The 17981-nt window shown below is 39.9% G+C and overlaps 1 pseudogene; it reads left to right on the top strand.

Moving 5' to 3' along the window:
• Nucleotides 1–10435: 10435 nt before the first annotated feature.
• LOC120718395 lies at nt 10436–13557 on the top strand (annotated as a pseudogene).
• The last annotated feature ends 4424 nt before the right edge of the window (nt 13558–17981 follow it).

Below are 17981 nucleotides of genomic sequence, written 5' to 3'. Positions count from 1 at the left end.
AAGCATGATAATACATTAAGTAATCCAATGTATTCCATTACGTTACTCAGAGTAACGTAATGGAATACATTTTGGGACATGTATTCAGTAATCTGTAGTCAAATACATTTTAAAAGTAACCTTCCCAACACTGATTACTTTTGCATTACTCTGTAAAATGACATATTACACGAGCATGTGCAAAAGAAAACTGTCTCTCTTACTTTGCTGTAGATTGCGCAGACAAATGTAGTTTCTTAAACATTAGAATCACTAGAAGTGTAATTAAATAAATAATCGTATTCTGTGATTTCTGTCATATAGATGATGACAGACGCTTGTCAACAGAGAATTATTTTAAAATGTATGTGAAATGGACTATTATGATTGGTCAGAATAAGCCCATGAAAATATAACAAACGTTACTTTTTTTAATATAGGAGGAGAGCATATTTAGTCTTTTTTTCCATTTCAATATATGTTTTTTAATTAATTTAAACTAGAACCTAATGCTATGCCAGCGTTTACCTTTGGCTGAGAGTGTAGAACTGATGCTTGTGATGATGTTGTAGAACTAGAAATTATAAATGTCAACCAAACTTTGTGGGTTGTGAGCAAAAACCAAAGCCAACTGAATCCAAAAACAGTTGGAACCCTGTGTTCTGTTGATCGTAATTACTGATCGCCTGGTGTAGTAAGGAACTTTGTTTAAAATTGTGCTGGGCTTATCTGAATCATTGTTTCACAGAACAGCATCTACAACATGTAGCGATAAATTGCAAAAAAGCGGATCGTTGAATGAAACGGATGAACCAGAAGGTTTGTAAAAATGCTGCAACTTCAGTGGTGTGGAACGGTTTAGCTTTCGTCGGTCAAAAACACAACAAAGCACTATGTTAGATTTGTATTGTTGATTGTCATTTAGCTTAGAAATATTACTCGATATCATTAGAGTTTTACATTAGTTGTAGATTGATAGAGGTTTGATCCTTAGTAGTCGTGGGAGACCTCTGACACACACACACACACACAACACACACAGTATCTTTGTGTATATGTCAATGTTAGAACCTATGTATAATCATGTAACCACAATAAAAGGAGTGCTATGGGGAACCTGGCGAGAGAGTCTGACGGAGGTCAAGTGGGTGGAACGACACTTGGCTCCAGGCAGGCCTCCGTCATGCATGAGCAACAAAGAACTTTGCCACTCGTGTGTTGCTTTGCTTGTGGAGTAAATTGTCTTGAACGTTCCAACGAATAGGTTTGTAGCTTAAACCTATCACACATTTTTGGTAGAGCATGCTAGCAGGCTGTTGTTGTTACCGAGGTTTTTTGGAACATACGGCACACTTAAAATCAATCCTTTCGACAGCGCCCCTTATAATCCAATGGGCCTTATGTATGAATTCTGGTTGTGTTTACTGACCTCGAAACGATTATGTTGACACGGCGCTCGAAAATCTGTCAAGTTTTAGCACAATTTGCTAAGCTACGAAGCCGCACCGCTTGATGGATGTGGAGCATTACGTGTCGTAGGCAGGGCCTCGTGGAGTGATACGTACTGTGCTTCAACATAATATCACCGTATGTGGTGTGTATAACCTCTTTTTAGTTTTGTGGAGATTATAATGGTTAGGCGAGGATAGTGTCTAGATTTCCACTGGAAATGTCTTGGTTAAACTGTCAGCAAGGAATTTGCATTTGCACCTTAATTTTTATACAACTTTATGCACTAAAAAAAACAGCTGCTTGTTTAAGTGAAAATACACTGATGCTGTTTTTTCTGGCACAAAGTTGGGGAGTTGTAAAGTATTTTGTCGTGTGTCAATTATATCGTCAGTTGGATCGTTATCCGACAAATTTTCAAATGTATATTGTGAATAATATTTTGGTCATATCACCCTGCTCAGGGACATTCCACAAACCAACCAATTCTCCTATTTCTAATGGATTCATTAACAGAATCTTGTGTTAGAAGACACTAATAAATGTGAATGAGAACAAGGTTCTTTTTCTTATTAAATAATGTGAAAGATGACTGAGTGTACCTTTAAATAAAGAAATTATTCCACTTCGGTAACAACTTGTAAATGGGTATTGTATATCGGAGATCTACTTTATCTTTCTGCTCGCTCAGTGCTTGGAGAGGAAAACGACACTTGATGAACTCAGTGGAATCGTGTCGACAACACTTTAAATAATGAATCAAAAATTGTCAATCAAAAAAGGAGCTTTTCGTAACTATATTTAAATTTAACTGCAGAAAACTTCGGTCAACATATTTAATCATTATTGTAATCTGGTTTTGTGCAATGATATAAACTAGTTAGATTTATTCTGGATATTCTCACCACGGCTGAGGGTAGTGTTATTCCACCATAATCTATCGTGACCATGGACCGGCACCAGTCCAACATAGTCCATCACTGGACACTGACCCACAGCACTGATAAATACCCAGTTTAACATCTTCTAGTAAAGTCAGTCAACACTGAAAATCTGAGCTTGAAACAGCACAGAGTTAAAACATGTCCATACCTATGATGTGTGAGTTTCTGTCGGGTTTCCGGCTGATATCCAGCAGTCTGTGCTGACGGTTGATCTCCTCCTCATACTGGACGATGGTTTTTGAACCTCTGAGAAGATTTCCTCACCAACAGCAGTTTAGTCTCTCCTTGATGAACTCTCTCAGATACTGAGCTGAACTCATGTGCTGCTTCACAACTGAAATATTTTCATATAAGATCAACAAACAAAATCCTCGGCTAAGTGCAAATCAAACATGAAGCTTACGTCGTCTAAGCTAGCGGTTCCCGCTTTCGAGTCACGTGACAATCCCAACCGTCCCATAGGGCCGCGGTCTTTAATTTACATGTTGGTCACATTATAAGACAGATAATAAAAGACTGTAGACTTTGTAAGTTGAGTCTTTTTATGGTGCGTGATAATCCTTTCTTAAGTTTTCAGCTGTTTGTCGCTCCTCTGCGCTTTAGTGATTCTTCGTGTCGTGTCATGCTTGCCCACCAGGTGTCCCCCTCGTTTCAGCTCTGTGTGACAGTTTTTCTACAACCATGAGTAAGAAGAGTTGTTTTTTCAGTCTCTGTACTCACTTTAATGTTTACTGCTGGTTCAGTTGTGTGTAAGGATTTCTCCACATTTGAAGTCAATCACACAGAGCTCAACATGAAGTTCCTGCTAACACAAAATAAAGTGAGTGACATCCTGGAATGAAGAAAGAGTTATTTCATATAAAAGCTTTAATAGTGTAACCGAGGACAAGGGATGAGTAAACGGGCAAAGAAATAAATGGATCGTTTATTTATTACATGAGTTAGACATAATAATTCCCAGTCATTTCCAGACAGGACTTACAACACATCCTGCTGATATCCCAGCTGGCACATGAGACTTACAACCAAACTGTGCGAAAATAACAACGCTGCAACCCGTCACACCCCGCTTAGCGACACTGCAATCGTGGCACACACTGCAAAACAGTCGGGTCTCAGCGCAGCTGGGAACAGTGCTAGGCATGGCCGGTGATCTGGGAGAAAAAGGGAAGTGGCACAAACAATAAACAAAAAAAAACAAAAGGGAGGTTAGTCCGCCCTGCACAACTTACTCTCAATCAATAACCGCCTTTACAGCGGACGGACTAACCAAAACAAAATATACAAATCAATCAAAGAACGAAAAAAAGGACAGCAGAGACAGCACAGCTGAAAAAAACAACAACATTATCAATTAAAATATTACCCAATAAAAAGCATTTTTATAAACCATTCAAATCATAGAAGCTAAAACAAACACTCAATATACCTACAATATTGATCAGTTTCCCTGCGCGCAGTCGATCTAGGGCTTGATCAATTCTTCATTAAAATCGTGGTCACACTAAAAAAGTCCAATGACACATTAAAAATAGGCACATGCAAGCAAACGATCCAAACAAAAATGGCAAAAGTCTCTTACCGACAGTAACCCACTCGCACCTGAGTGAATTAATTGCCTCTGGTTTTTTCCCAGAAGACCGCTGACTTCACCCCACACACCCACTACCTTTTCACAGCTCTTCAACCAATCACCTGGCAGAGAGCAACAAACTGCCAGGTGACACTTGTTACAATAGAATCTTTGAAATGAAATTTTTTGTAGTCAGAATGACAACAACGGTGGAAAAATGCATCATATGTGAGGGAGATTAGCACACTTGACAAGTTGCCACTGCCTCTGCTTCACTGCATTGAAATCAGTCATGAAACACGCTTAATGTGCAACAGAAATCATTTGCAAATACACAGCTATACTTACAAATTTTATATGAGAAAATCTATCAGGGGGAGACACAGCTGGCTTTGCAAGAGGTAGAGCAGGTCATCTGTTAATCACAAGGATGGTGGTTTCAATCCCCACCAGTCGGCATGTTGCGCCATCCATTTATGATGAAACAACTAATCATGGCAAACACCTGTTGCATGTACATTCACCCCTGTTTGTTTTGCTATGTTTAAACAACTCCTCAGGTTGTGTCACTAGGAGGCAGTGTAATAGACCAAACATTAAAACAAATATTAACCTACAAATAAAACTTGTAAATAAACCCCAAATATAAGTCAACTAACAACAAACTTTAAACAAATTTTAAAATGAAAAAAATAAAGAACAAATAGCTCCAACATATGGATACGGTACTGTAAACACATACAGACTCAAGTCAGTTTCTTTGACTTATACCAAGTGGAGGTTTAATGTTACATGTTAAGAGAAAAGAGATGCATTCATGCTGATTGGACTTTTAATTCTTTCTGTGCTTCTAAAAAGGAAAAAAAAACCTGTAACCTGTGATTAGGATCCTACATGAGTCATATTCATTTTAATAATATAAAAGCAATAATAATTTTACATACCTATTCTATCCAACTTTAACTCTGGTTTCCAGATGGTCTCCAGCAGTGTGAGTCGCTCTTCATCAGTCCAGACAATAATGCCTTCAGCCTCCTGCTTCAGTCCAAGCTGCTCTCCCTCCTGACTGCTGCAGAGCTCCTCCTGTTCCTCTTTAATCTGTGGAGGCTCTGGGTCCTCCTGGTTCAGACTGGAGTTCCTCTCCTGGTTACAGACCTGCTGCTCATCCAGACCCTCCTCTTCCTCACAGACATGTTGTTGTGGGAGGTCTTGAGGAGAAAAGAAACACAATAAAAAGGTCATTAATGTGAAAAAATTATTTTTAAAAAGCACTTTGTGCGTTTGGCAGCCATCCTAAAAGGTTGCCCTCTTTAGTGGCCTCCACAGGAGATCATCTGCCTCCACCACACGATCTCTCTGCATGTCCTCCTTCACCACAGCCATGAACCTCCTCTGTGGCCTTTCCTCCTCTCTTACTGCCTCCTAACATGTCATCCCCCTCTCTGATTCTTTTGTCTCTGGCCAACAGTAACACAGTTTCCACCAACACCTTGTTGGCCAAAAGAACTCAAGGCTGTCGTTAACTGGGGCCCTGATCGATCCAGTACGGAGGTCAAATTCTTAATTATCCACATTTGGTGAAGATTTTACACCAGATATCCTTCATGACAAACCCCCCAAAGGGAATTTGTTTAAAGCAGTTATATTAAGAAAAGGGCTGTGAATCTACCGAAACACAGGGATGACCGTCTCAGCCAGTGTATTCAAGATAGTGAATTTTTTTTTTTTTCGTTAACTATATTTAAATTTAACTGCAGAATAAACTTCGGTCAACATATTTAATCATTTGTTGTAATCTGGTTTTGTGCAATGATATAAAATAGTTTAGATTTATTCTGGATATTCTCATCACGGCTGAGGGTAGTGTTATTCCAAACAGCACAACACCTAATCTAGCAGTGACCATGGACCTGCACCAGTCCAACATAGTCCATCAGGGTGGCTGTAGCTCAGGTGGCAGAGCCGGTCAGCCACTAATCAAAAGGTCGGTGGTTCGATCCCAGGCTGCCTCCTGGCTGCATGCCAAATATCCTTGGGCAAGATACTAACCCCGTCTGTCAGTGCGCCCCAGGGCAGCTGTGGCTGTGTGTGTGTGTGTGAATGGGTGAATGACTGAATGTAGTGTAAAGCGCTTTGGGGTCCTATGGACTAGAAAAGCGCTATACTTCTGTCGGGTTTCCGGCTGATATCCAGCAGTCTGTGCTGACGGTTGATCTCATACTGGACGATGGTTTTTTTGAACCTCTGAGAAGATTTCTTCACAAACAGCAGTTAGTCTCTCCTTGATGAACTCTCTCAGATTGCTGAGCTGAACTCATTGCTGCTGAGGGCTGGGCGGATCGATACAAATGATACAGACATATTGGTATAAGACCCACACTAACGTGAAGGGATCAATACTTTAGTTTGTGTTTCTCACAAATGCGGGCCATTCAAGTCTGTCAGGTTTATATTGTTGATTGTCATTTATGCTTAGAAAAATAAAACCATATATGCTTAGAGGTGTATAATTGATTGTGTAGTGATAGGATGTGTGATCCTTAGTAGTTTGCAAAGACTGTGTGTCTTCCAGAGTGTTCTGGCATTCACACTCAGATCCTGGAGTCACAAGAAGAGCTCGTACCTTCTTTTATTGTTTTATGGTATAGCAAACACAACTACATCTGTTTTAGTCTAGGTGCCTTTTGTTTAGATGAACTGCTGGACTGCAGGTTTAGGGAAGTCGTTCACAGGGTCACATCTTGATTTAGCTAGTAGGCCATCACTGTTTCCCTCATCAGATCGGTTGGTTTTTGAGCTGTTCTTTACTCAAGTGAACTGGCTTCACGCTTCTAAATAAATTACAGTACAATGTTTCTAAATCTCACTGCAACTGCTGCGTCACAATAATCTGTCCTGCTTCATAAATCTGTCCCATAGCTTATATAGTAACACATATCTTATTTTCCTATATCTACTTGTTGTAATTCAGTGGAACTTATTTCCTTCATCCATCAATTACCCCAGCTGAAGTAAAAATATTAATAACAATAACAATGAGCTGATTTCACATGATGTTAGGTTTTTATCATGTTTTCCTGTCTATGCTGAGCTCGTTATCACTTCAGCCACTTTATCACCATCTTGTCACTTTTTCCACCACATTGTCATTCTACCTACTGCTTGAACACTTTGCCCAAACTGCACCTCCTTTCCATTTACTAGACTCAGTCGTGTGTCTTTACCTTGCTGAACCACATCCCTACAAACACTCATCAGAGAGCCGTTCCTCAGTATTATATCACTCTTAACCTCCCTACATGCTTATTTATCGCTGTTGTAGCTGAAACTGGTTCCACTCACCGAGCCGAAGACTTTTTCTTCTGGAGACAGTTTTTTAACCTCGACTTAAATCCGTCCTCGTGTCTCGTTGTCACGGTTACATTGCGCTCACTATCCGTTTCATCCACATTACAGATTTACTTTCACTGTTTGTTTGGGGGTTTTTTTGTATTTTCCCCTCTTGTTTGACCTTTTTTTCACCCCCGCTCTTCTCTCCCGCCATCGATTTCTGTTCTTATTTCACTTCCTGAAAGAGTCACGTCGCTCTGCTGTTTCCGGTCCCTTCGCAGACCTGCCGGTCAAACCTCTCGTGGACCCTCGTGTGTGTGTGTGTGTGTGTGTGTGTGTGTTTTCGCCTCTTGTCGAACTTTTTTCACCCCCGCTCTTTCTCCCGCCATCGACTTCTGTTCTTATTTCACTTCCTGATACCTCTCTCTCTCTCTCTCTCTCTCTCTCTCACACACACACACACACACACACACACACACACACACACACACACACACACACACACACACACACAGACTCAAGGTAAATTGATGTATTCTAATAATGTAATTGTAGAAAACTGTCCCATCATTTGAATACCGCAGACCTGCGGACACAACAGTGGAGGTTCAAACATAGCTGGGTCAACCAAACACTGGAAGACTAGAGAAACATCTAGAGTATTAGAAAGGACAGAAAAACGTAAATTCCAACTTGTATAAACTTTTGTTGCTTGAAATGATTAAAATACTGCTCTTATTTTAGGTGTTACATTATGTCCCTAGTAGCACAAGTGCAAAACCTTCCCGCCATTTTGGTTTCAGTTTCCCTTTTGAACCCTCCATTGTACCATGTAGACACACACAGAGTTAATATGTTCACAATTTATATATTGGCATCACAAACATAATTCATTCATTTATTCATTACGATACCTCACAGAGTGTCGTTATAATCACTCTGCCTGTTTTACATTTATTGTCCACTTGATGGCACAAAAGAGCAAATAAAGCATCGTAAAGCTTCAGTCCATGAACGAAGCAAATAGATAAAAGTTTCAATGCTCCATGGAGCTTTATCTTTCCACCACTAGAGAGTGCAAATTACAATGTATACAAGACAAATATAGTAGAAATGAAACAAAGTTGAAATAATTAGAATCAATACATTAAAATATATTCAGTAAAATACTTTGACTGCAAAAATGTAACACATTAGATGCACACTGGCCCTTTCCATGCTCTATTTTAACAGTGCTGGTCGTTGTGAGATCCATGTTATTTAAGCACAGCGGCTTAATGTTAAGTGAAATGTGTGTCAGTGTTTGTCACGTATCATGTATGAAGAACTCACTTTGAAGCTTTGAAATATGTTCAGATTCAGATTTCTTTAAAATAATAATAATTATTATTTTGATTGCTGCTGAGACATTTAAAGAATATAAATACCAGTATAAATTAAACTCACATTATCAGCCATAATAACGAATTTCATCACAATATTTCACTCACAATGCTATATTATTGCTATTAGTTTTTAACATTTTGCAATATGAGCATATTGCTATTTATCACATTTTTTTCCAGCTGCAAATTATGTCCTTAAATCTAAATGTTGTCAGTATCTGTTTTGTGCACTAAGGTAAAGTTCCCTCACTTGAGTTGTTTTTTTGTTTTTGCTGGAAAATTAGATTATTAAGCTGTCGATAATATCTGCTGTCAGTCTAAAATCTGCCTACAGTTGGGGTCATTTTAGCAAATACTTGTATTATCTATCAATTAACTTTGCTAACACATAAAAAATCACATATATGTTGCTGTATAAGAATATAACAAGAATTCAAATAGATGGTCAGCACAGTGTCATTCAGTTGGCAATCTATCGCCATTTAAAAATTAGACGGCAACTATTTTCAAACTTTTAACAATCTCTTTGACAATGACTACAGTCATTTTCTTTTGTACATGCTAGGAAATTACGGTCCTATTTTTACTCGTGTGGCTGACCCATGTGTTTGGTCTGAATTTGGTCTGACTGGACCTATTCGCACCATCTTAGCTACTGTATACCGCCCCCCTGAACCTGTCTTCCTCAGTGATCTCATCTCTCACTCTGTCCTTCTAAGCAGACTTTCCTCTCTCAGCATCTCTGACATCCATCCGTCCTCCCTCCCACTTTCTTCTTTTACAGAATGCCTGAATTAAAATCCTGGTTCAGCTCTAATTTTCTTAAGCTAAATGAGGATAAAACTGAAATCCTCCTTATTGGCACTAAATTCAACCTTTTGAATGCAAACCATTTCTATCTTCTTATTGATAACTCCACAGTTTTCCTTTCTCCTCAGGTTAAGAGTCTTGGTGTCATCCTAGACAGTTCACTTTCCTTTAAATCTCACATCAATAATCTCGTTCTGCCTACTTCCATCTACGCAATATCAACAGATTACGTCCTTCTCTTTCCACCCAGTCTACATCCATTCTTGTCCTAGTCTAATTACCTCCCGCATTGACTACTGTAATTTTCTCTTCCAGGGTCTTCCTCCAAAATCCCCCCATAAGCTTCAACTGGTTCAAAATTCTGCTGCTGGCAATATTACCAGAACCCCCTCCTACCAGCACATCACCCTTGTTCTTCAGGAACTTCACTGGGTCCCCGTGAACTTCCGGATAATATACAAACTTCTTCTGCTCACCATCAAGGCCCTTCATAACCTTGCTCCTCCTTACCTCTCTGACCTTTTAAGCAGTACCTCTTCTGCCCGTTCACTTCGATCTTCTTTTTCTATCCAGCTTTCTGTGCCTTCTTATGGCCTCACCACCACGGGAAGCAGAGCTTTTAGTTGCTCTGCTCCCAGGCTGTGGAACTCTCTGCCCCCAGATATAAGAAACATTAGTTTGCTCCCCCAGTTTAAATCAAGACTCAAAACCCATCTGTTCAAATCTGCATATTCACTGTGAACCCACTGTTTGTTCATTTTATCTTGTGCTTTTGTGTTTATTGCTCTTCTTTTGTCAACGTTGTGTTATGTGTTTTATTCTAGCATTATTATTATTATTATTGTTGTTGTTGTTGTTATCAACATCATCAACAACAACAACAATAATAAACTGTATTCTTTATTTGATTGTTTGCTATGAGCTAACGCTAGTTCACACTCCAAGCCACTTGGTGGCGGTAATGCGCCACGTCGTTGTTTGCTAACCGCCAAGAAACGACGACGAAGTTAAACGAGGCGAAAACCACAATAAGAGCAAAATGAAATCTGTAATGTGGAGAAAATGGACAGTGTAACCGTGACAACGAGACACGAAGAGGGATGTAAAGTATAAAAAAATGACCCAAGAAGAAAAACTCTTCGGCTCGGTGAGTGGAACCAGATTTAGCAACAACAGCGATAAATACGCCTGTAGGGAGATGAAGAGTGCTAAAATACTGAGAAACGGCTCTCTGATGAGTGTTTGTAGAGATGTGTTTCAACAAGATAAAGACACACGACTCAGTCAAATAAGCGTTAATGCACTCCACAGTCTGCTGCCTGACAACAAAAGAGCGTCTGTGGGGTTTTATCCGGAGTACCTGAAATAGAAAAAAGAAAACAGAAACGGGGACAACAGTTCTGTTTTAAAATGCATATTATAGCGAGAAATGTGACGGCTTGTCTGTTGTTATTATGTTTGATGAGCCAAGTAAGATGTAGATGTGGATAAATTAGCTATGAGGTTAGGCCTCCCCCCACCACGGAGATGCTGTAAGTATCAAAGCATCTCAGATTACTTTCTTTCTTATTAAAGAGAATGACAAAGGTTTCACTGTGAGGACGTGATTTAAAGATGAAAAATGTCTAAATTGCACATATCTTGTCCTGAGTAAAGGACTGGCATTTTTATGTTGGGGTGTCTGTTGATTCTCACTTGTCTTGGAAACATTGGTTAGGAAAACAATCAAATCAGTAAAACACATATTACTGGATGCAACAGTTTGCTAGAATTGGAAGGAATTTGTCAGGCCAATTGTGTAATTGATTGATTCAAAGATTTTCTTTTTTCCTTTTCACTGCTTTACCCTTGTCTGCACAGGTGATGAAAATGGATCTGTGTTTGCCAAATGCCATTAAGATCTGAAGAAGAAGAGAGGTGCTGTTTGATGAAGCGGACTTAAGTTAAAGGAGAGACACAAACTAAAGTATTGATACCATCACGTTAATGTGGATCTGATACCATCGTCTGTATCACTTCTATCATTCTGACATGCAGTCAACATGTGGTGATGTGTAAGAGCTGACAGGCTCCATTCACATTTTGAGATCAGAGCTCAGACTAGTTTCAGTTATAAGGAAGAGAAACGCACACAGTCACTGACACTGAGAGGAGAAATGGCACAGAAAGGAGTTCAGCTGGACCGAGAAACCTTCTCTTGTTCCATCTGTTTGGATCTACTGATAAATCCGGTGACTATTCCCTGTGGACACAGCTACTGCAGAAACTGTATTAAAACCCACTTTGATGAAGAGGACAGGAAGGGAATCCACAGCTGCCCTCAGTGCAGGAAGACTTTCACACCGAGGCCTGTCCTGGAGAAAAACACCATGTTAGCAGCTTTAGTGGAGCAGCTGAAGAAGACTGGACTCCAAGCTGCTCCAGCTGATCACTGCTATGCTGGACCTGAAGATGTGGCCTGTGATGTCTGCACTGGGAGGAAGCTGAAAGCCATCAAGTCCTGTTTAGTCTGTCTGGCCTCTTACTGTGAGAAACATCTCCAACCTCACTATGATGCAGCTCCGTTAAAGAAACACAAGCTGGTGGCCCCCTCCAAGAAGCTCCAGGACAACATCTGCTCTCGTCATGATGAGGTGATGAAGATTTTCTGTCGTACTGATCAGCAGAGTATCTGTTATCTCTGCACAATGGATGAACATAAAGGCCATGAAACAGTCCCAGCTGCAGCAGAAAGGACTGAGAAGCAGAAGGAGCTCGAGGTGAGACGACTAAACATCCAGCAGAGAATCCAGGAGCGAGAGAAAGATGTGAAGCTGCTTCAACAGGAGGTGGAGGCCATCAATGGCTCTGCTGATAAAGCAGTGGAGGACAGTGAGAAGATGTTCACTGAGCTGATCCGTCTCCTCCAGAAAAGAAGCTCTGATGTGAAGCAGCAGGTCAGATCCCAGCAGGAAACTGAAGTGAGTCGAGTCAAAGAGCTTCAGGAGAAGCTGGAGCAGGAGATCGCTGAGCTGAAGAGGAAAGACGGCGAGCTGGAGCAGCTCTCACACACAGAGGATCACAACCAGTTTCTACACAACTACCCCTCACTGTCAGTACTCAGTGAGTCTACACACTCATCCAGCATCAATATTCGTCCTCTGAGCTACTTTGAGGATGTGACAGCAGCTGTGTCAGAGACCAGAGATAAACTACAGGACATTCTGAGAGAGGAATGGACAAACATCTCACTGACAGTCCACTGAAGAGGATGTTTTACTGTCACCAGCAGAGCCAAAGACCAGAGCTGGATTCTTAAAATATTCACATGAAATCACACTGGATCCAAACACAGCAAACACACATCTGTTATTATCTGAGGGGAACAGAAAAGTAACAAGAATGGAACAACATCAGTCTTATTCTGATCATCCAGACAGATTCACTGTACGGCCTCAGGTCCTGAGTAGAGAGAGTCTGACTGGACGTTGTTACTGGGAGGTGGAGTGGAGAGGGGGAGGAGTTGGTGTTGCAGTCGCATACAAGAATATCAGCAGAGCAGGGAGGGACAAAGAATGTGTTTTTGGATACAATGACAAGTCTTGGTCATTATATTGGTACACAAACGGTTATAGATTTTGGCACAACTTTGTCCAAACTGTCCTCTCAGGTCCTCGGTCCTCCAGAGTAGGAGTGTACCTGGATCACAGAGCAGGTATTCTGTCTTTCTACAGCGTCTCTGAAACCATGACTCTCCTCCACAGAGTCCAGACCACATTCACTCAGCCGCTCTATGCTGGACTTTTTCTTTATGGACTTGGAGCCACTGCAGAGTTGATTAAAGTCAAATAGAGAAGACAGGTTCATATTGATCCCTGACCATTATATGTACAGTGGGGCAAAAAAGTATTTAGTCAGCCACCGATTGTGCAAGTTCCCCCACCTAAAATGATGACAGAGGTCAGTAATTTGCACCAGAGGTACACTTCAACTGTGAGAGACAGTGCAGTGCAGTGCAGACTGCTAAGGATCAGACCTCTATCATTATGCAATCGATTATATACCTCTAAGCATATATGAGTAAATATTTCTAAGCATAAATGACAATCAACAATATGAACCTTACAATCACTAGTTCCACCACCTGTGGTCAGGGCACCACCTGCTTCTGCATCACCTGGTCCTGCCCCTGCTAAGCCCTGTACAATGTCCCCAGCGCCTGCAAAACTACCCGACGGTTTTACTGATCCTTATTTTTTCTTTTGTAAAACTATAATAACAGAAACAGAATACAGTGTATTCACTCTCCATACAAATACACAAAGATTATTTATCAGTGGGCATTTACATGAGAAAATATATACTTGACACCATAGCTGGACTGGCCATCGGGCATACCGGGCATATCCTTTAGATTAGAGAATTGATTGTTTTATCATTATTTTAGTCACATTTAAAGCTGGTTCCAGTTTCTGAAATGTGAAGATTGTTGATTTTTCTTTTCGATCATATATGACTGTAAACTTAATGTCTTTGAGGTTTGAACTTTTAAAAATATAACAAAAAATTGAATCTTTGAGGTTTTTGATATTATTATTATTCTTCTTATTATTATTATTACTATAGCTAGAGTGATGACGTTTAATCTCATTCTTCAGATGAAATGCTTGATGACACTCGATCATTTATACATGGTTCTGCCATGTATTTCTCTGTATCTATGAAGCGCCTTGAGGCGGCTTTTGTTGTGATTTGGCGCTATATAAATAAAACTGAATTGAATTGAATACATTGAAATATAAAAGCTAAATAACACACAGGCCTATATATTGTGGAGGATTGACTTGTTTCTTTACCCTGAGCTGTGTCTGGCAGGCAGAGCATCTCCACAAATCTGATGCTTCTGATTTGGAGAAAATGAGCTGAGGGAGACACCTGGTGGACAAACAAAGACATGACAGAAAGAAAGACTAAGGTGCAGAGTGGAGATAAACAGCAGGAAATACACATTGTCATTCTTCAGAAAAACACAGACACAGAGAGGAGAAAATACTACAGATAAAAACAACAACCAATATGTAAATGTATCATATTCAAGCACCTCATTTGAATTGTTTTCTTCCCACATACATACTTAATGGAACAAAAAGGACATCCATTGTAATGTTTTTGGTTATCATACAAAGAATTTCTGGACAAATTCAAAAATATCCATAAAACCAAAAAAATCAGAATACAGGATTCACGAGACAAGCGTCTCAAAATAAGTTGGACAATGCTCCCAACTGCGCAAAGGTTGGAGTGACATGTTTAGATGTCCACATGATGTGAACTGGTCATGGACCAACAGACCCAATATAGACGTGAAGCTCATGTCTATTTTGGGTCTGTCGGTCCTAATGTAGTCGGGGGTCTATCCAATGTCCAATGTTTTGTGGGATGTTGATTCTTATTAGCAGACTGTGGCAGAGTGTGCTTTGTAGCTCAGCTTCAGTGGAGGGGGTGGAGCAATGGGTTCAGGGTGTGGTGTCTTATAACTCAGCAGTATAATGCATCATAAAACAATATCATTCATTCACAATAAATCAGCAGTCTAATGTAATGCAAATCAGTTTAACAAATGTAATAGTTATCAGCTTCTTCTAATTCAGGAGAATAATGCAAACTAAAACTACATAATAATTCACAATCTTTAATTAGGGGTCTAACATGGCATAAAATAATATTATAATCCCACACTACCAATTGGTTTACATCTGTAATGCCAAAAAAATCCACCAGAAGGCACTGTGAATGTGAACGGTTGGCTCTTCTTATACCTCTCCTAACCAGGAAGTCAGAAACAAAAAAACATCCAACATATTTTGAGTGATTTTGATGAAACTAAGGTAGGAAGATATAATTTTTTGATACATGGTAGTGTTAGAGGATTTACTAAAAAGATGTATGTCACTTGACAGCATTAATAAGCATGACAGCATTGAACGACTGGCGACCTGTAGCCCTGACCCCCATCGTAAATGCTTCGAAAAGCTGGTCAGGAACTTCGTTTGCTCTTCACTACCCGACTCACTGGACCCTCTACAATTTGCATACCGCCACAACAGGTCCACTGATGAGTTGGGCTTTAAATTGTTCTGCCAAGCAAGTTCATCTGGCATCATCCATGACTTGCTGCTGTATCAAGGGGGATCTACATTCTTCAATTCTCCCCCCAGTGAAAAGGAACAGAAGCTACCTCTAAGGGGCCAAAGTTGTAAAAAAACACTATGCAAACCCATAAAAGAACCTCTTCACAAGTTTCAGCTTGGTGCAGAACTTGCACACCTGTCAGGTGCATTGGCACTGTATGACCAAACTGCACTGGTGGAGCTCCCCCGATAGCAGAAAAACCATGCTTCCCACACTAAAACCAAAAACCTGATGAAGAAGGGCCATGGAGCCTGTTATTACAGGCTCTGATAAAGTTCTGATTGCAATGAAATGGTTTGAAAAGAGATGTGTCAACCTCCTAAACAATGCCTGTGGTTCATTCGTCAAACGGTGGAGCAAAGAGTCCAATGCAAAGATTACCATTCCATGCCCATCACTCATCCCTGTATATAATTAGCATATAAGAGGAATTAAGCGTTCTGATATGATATTACACAAGTTATAAGTTACGGAGATAGCATATTCCACTGTTCAGATACATCCTTGACTTGAATACCTGGTCTACAAGAGGAACTGTGCCCTACTGGATCAGAAACCGATGGGTCTCAAAAGGTTTCCACCTGGCTGTGTGAACCAAGTTAACAAGCCAGCATCTAGAGTTGGACAACCATGATCCAGCTCTCCAAGACCACAGAATAAATGCTACACCATAGACCAAAACCACAAGCAGATGTGCTTGATTTGCACTGTTTTTATTTTTAATTTTTGAAACAAAAATGATTTTGCACTGTAGCATTCAATCAGAAGTGGCCTGAATGTGAGAATTTTGTGCTGTTGTACACTTGTCACATTTGCAGATTAAAAAACATGTATTTTGTTATTTGATATAATACTTTCCTTTGATGGGATGAAAGCCAGCAATGGTCACTGGCATGCTACTAGAAATAAACTGTATCCCTGGATACAGGGATACAGTTTATTGTGCCCTGGATAGTTTGTTATTAATTTAATTATAATTATAATTAGATTTTTTCAACTGTATTATCTAATGTACTTGTATTTGCATGACGTTTCATACTTTTACCAGTGACTTTTCAAGCATTTGGTAGAGATCAATATTTTAAAAACTACAGGGTCTATTGAAAAAAAAATATTGATTGTGGTTATTACTCACCCAAGTCAATAAGAAATACAAACAAAATATTTTTCCATTGCTTTTTTCTTGGTGTGGACGTCAAAGGGCGTGCACTGCTTATTGTTTTGGTGTGATGGAAATAAAATAAGAAGATGTGATTCAAGATTCACATTCTGATCATTTGCGTCTCATAGCGATCGTGGAAAACACATGACATAAATGATATCATGACCCTGCTCACTCAGTGGGTTTGGGCAGTGTGAATAAGCTTCACATTGCTGCAGGGGAATCAACAGATGTAACGCTGCCACTACAGGAGGTGAAACACTGTCTAAAGGGGAGGACACTTACACACTTCATAACCTAGCAAGAAGACATTTTCCCAGAAATAGAGTTTTGATTAGTGGAATTGACAAAAAAAGGCTGATGTACAAAAGTAAAACAGCTGTGGAATTTAGTGAATGAATCTGAGCACCATCAGCTTAACTCAAATTCATCTCTGCTACACTTAATGTAACCGAACTCTGAGCATGAAATCCATCACAGTGCAGCAAACTAACCTGTTTATCCTGCACTAACATGCAACCTTTAAATAAAAAAGTTAATCTACCTCAGTAAGGCCAATCACGGCAATTAATTTACCAAAGGAACAACAATTACAGATTCATTAACGCACAACTTAATCACATAAAACAACAAGTTACAACTGCAATGCTCTGCAGCAGCTCCGAATATCTGCTCTGCATGGTAAGCATATGGCCACTGATGCAAAGTTCCTTTGGGTGCACTTGATTCTTACCTCTAGACATCCCAAGGAGGGCAGGGAAATCTGATGCCTCTGTTATGAATGAGAGTTGTGGTACTGAGAAAGTCCAGTAACTCCAGCCGTACTATCATGTCAGCCTAAGGATTTATTGCTTCCACTTAACGACGTAGCAATCTCTTCTCCAAATCTTTGTCGCTGGCATTATCGGATAAGGGCGAGCTCAACTTCCAGAAGATCTTCTGTGGATAGACCACACATTTGTGTTATCTTTACCTTTTCTTTTGTACATCTTTTACAGGTATGATTATTTGACTTAGGATGACGGTTTCCTTTTTTTTTTTTTTACATCCTATTCCACAAAGGATTGTTTTCATTTTAAGGAACCAAGCAACAGCAACCTCGAGCCTCTTCCACTCTGAGAAGTATGCTATCAATCAACACATAGGATCAGAAAAGTCTTGTACTTTAGTAACATTTA

The sequence above is a fragment of the Simochromis diagramma genome, unplaced genomic scaffold, assembly GCF_900408965.1.
Source record: "Simochromis diagramma unplaced genomic scaffold, fSimDia1.1 OVJJ01000141.1, whole genome shotgun sequence".
Lineage (NCBI taxonomy): Eukaryota > Metazoa > Chordata > Actinopteri > Cichliformes > Cichlidae > Simochromis > Simochromis diagramma.
The sequence above is the reverse complement of the archived record's forward strand: the minus strand, read 5'-3'. Positions and strand labels throughout refer to the sequence as shown.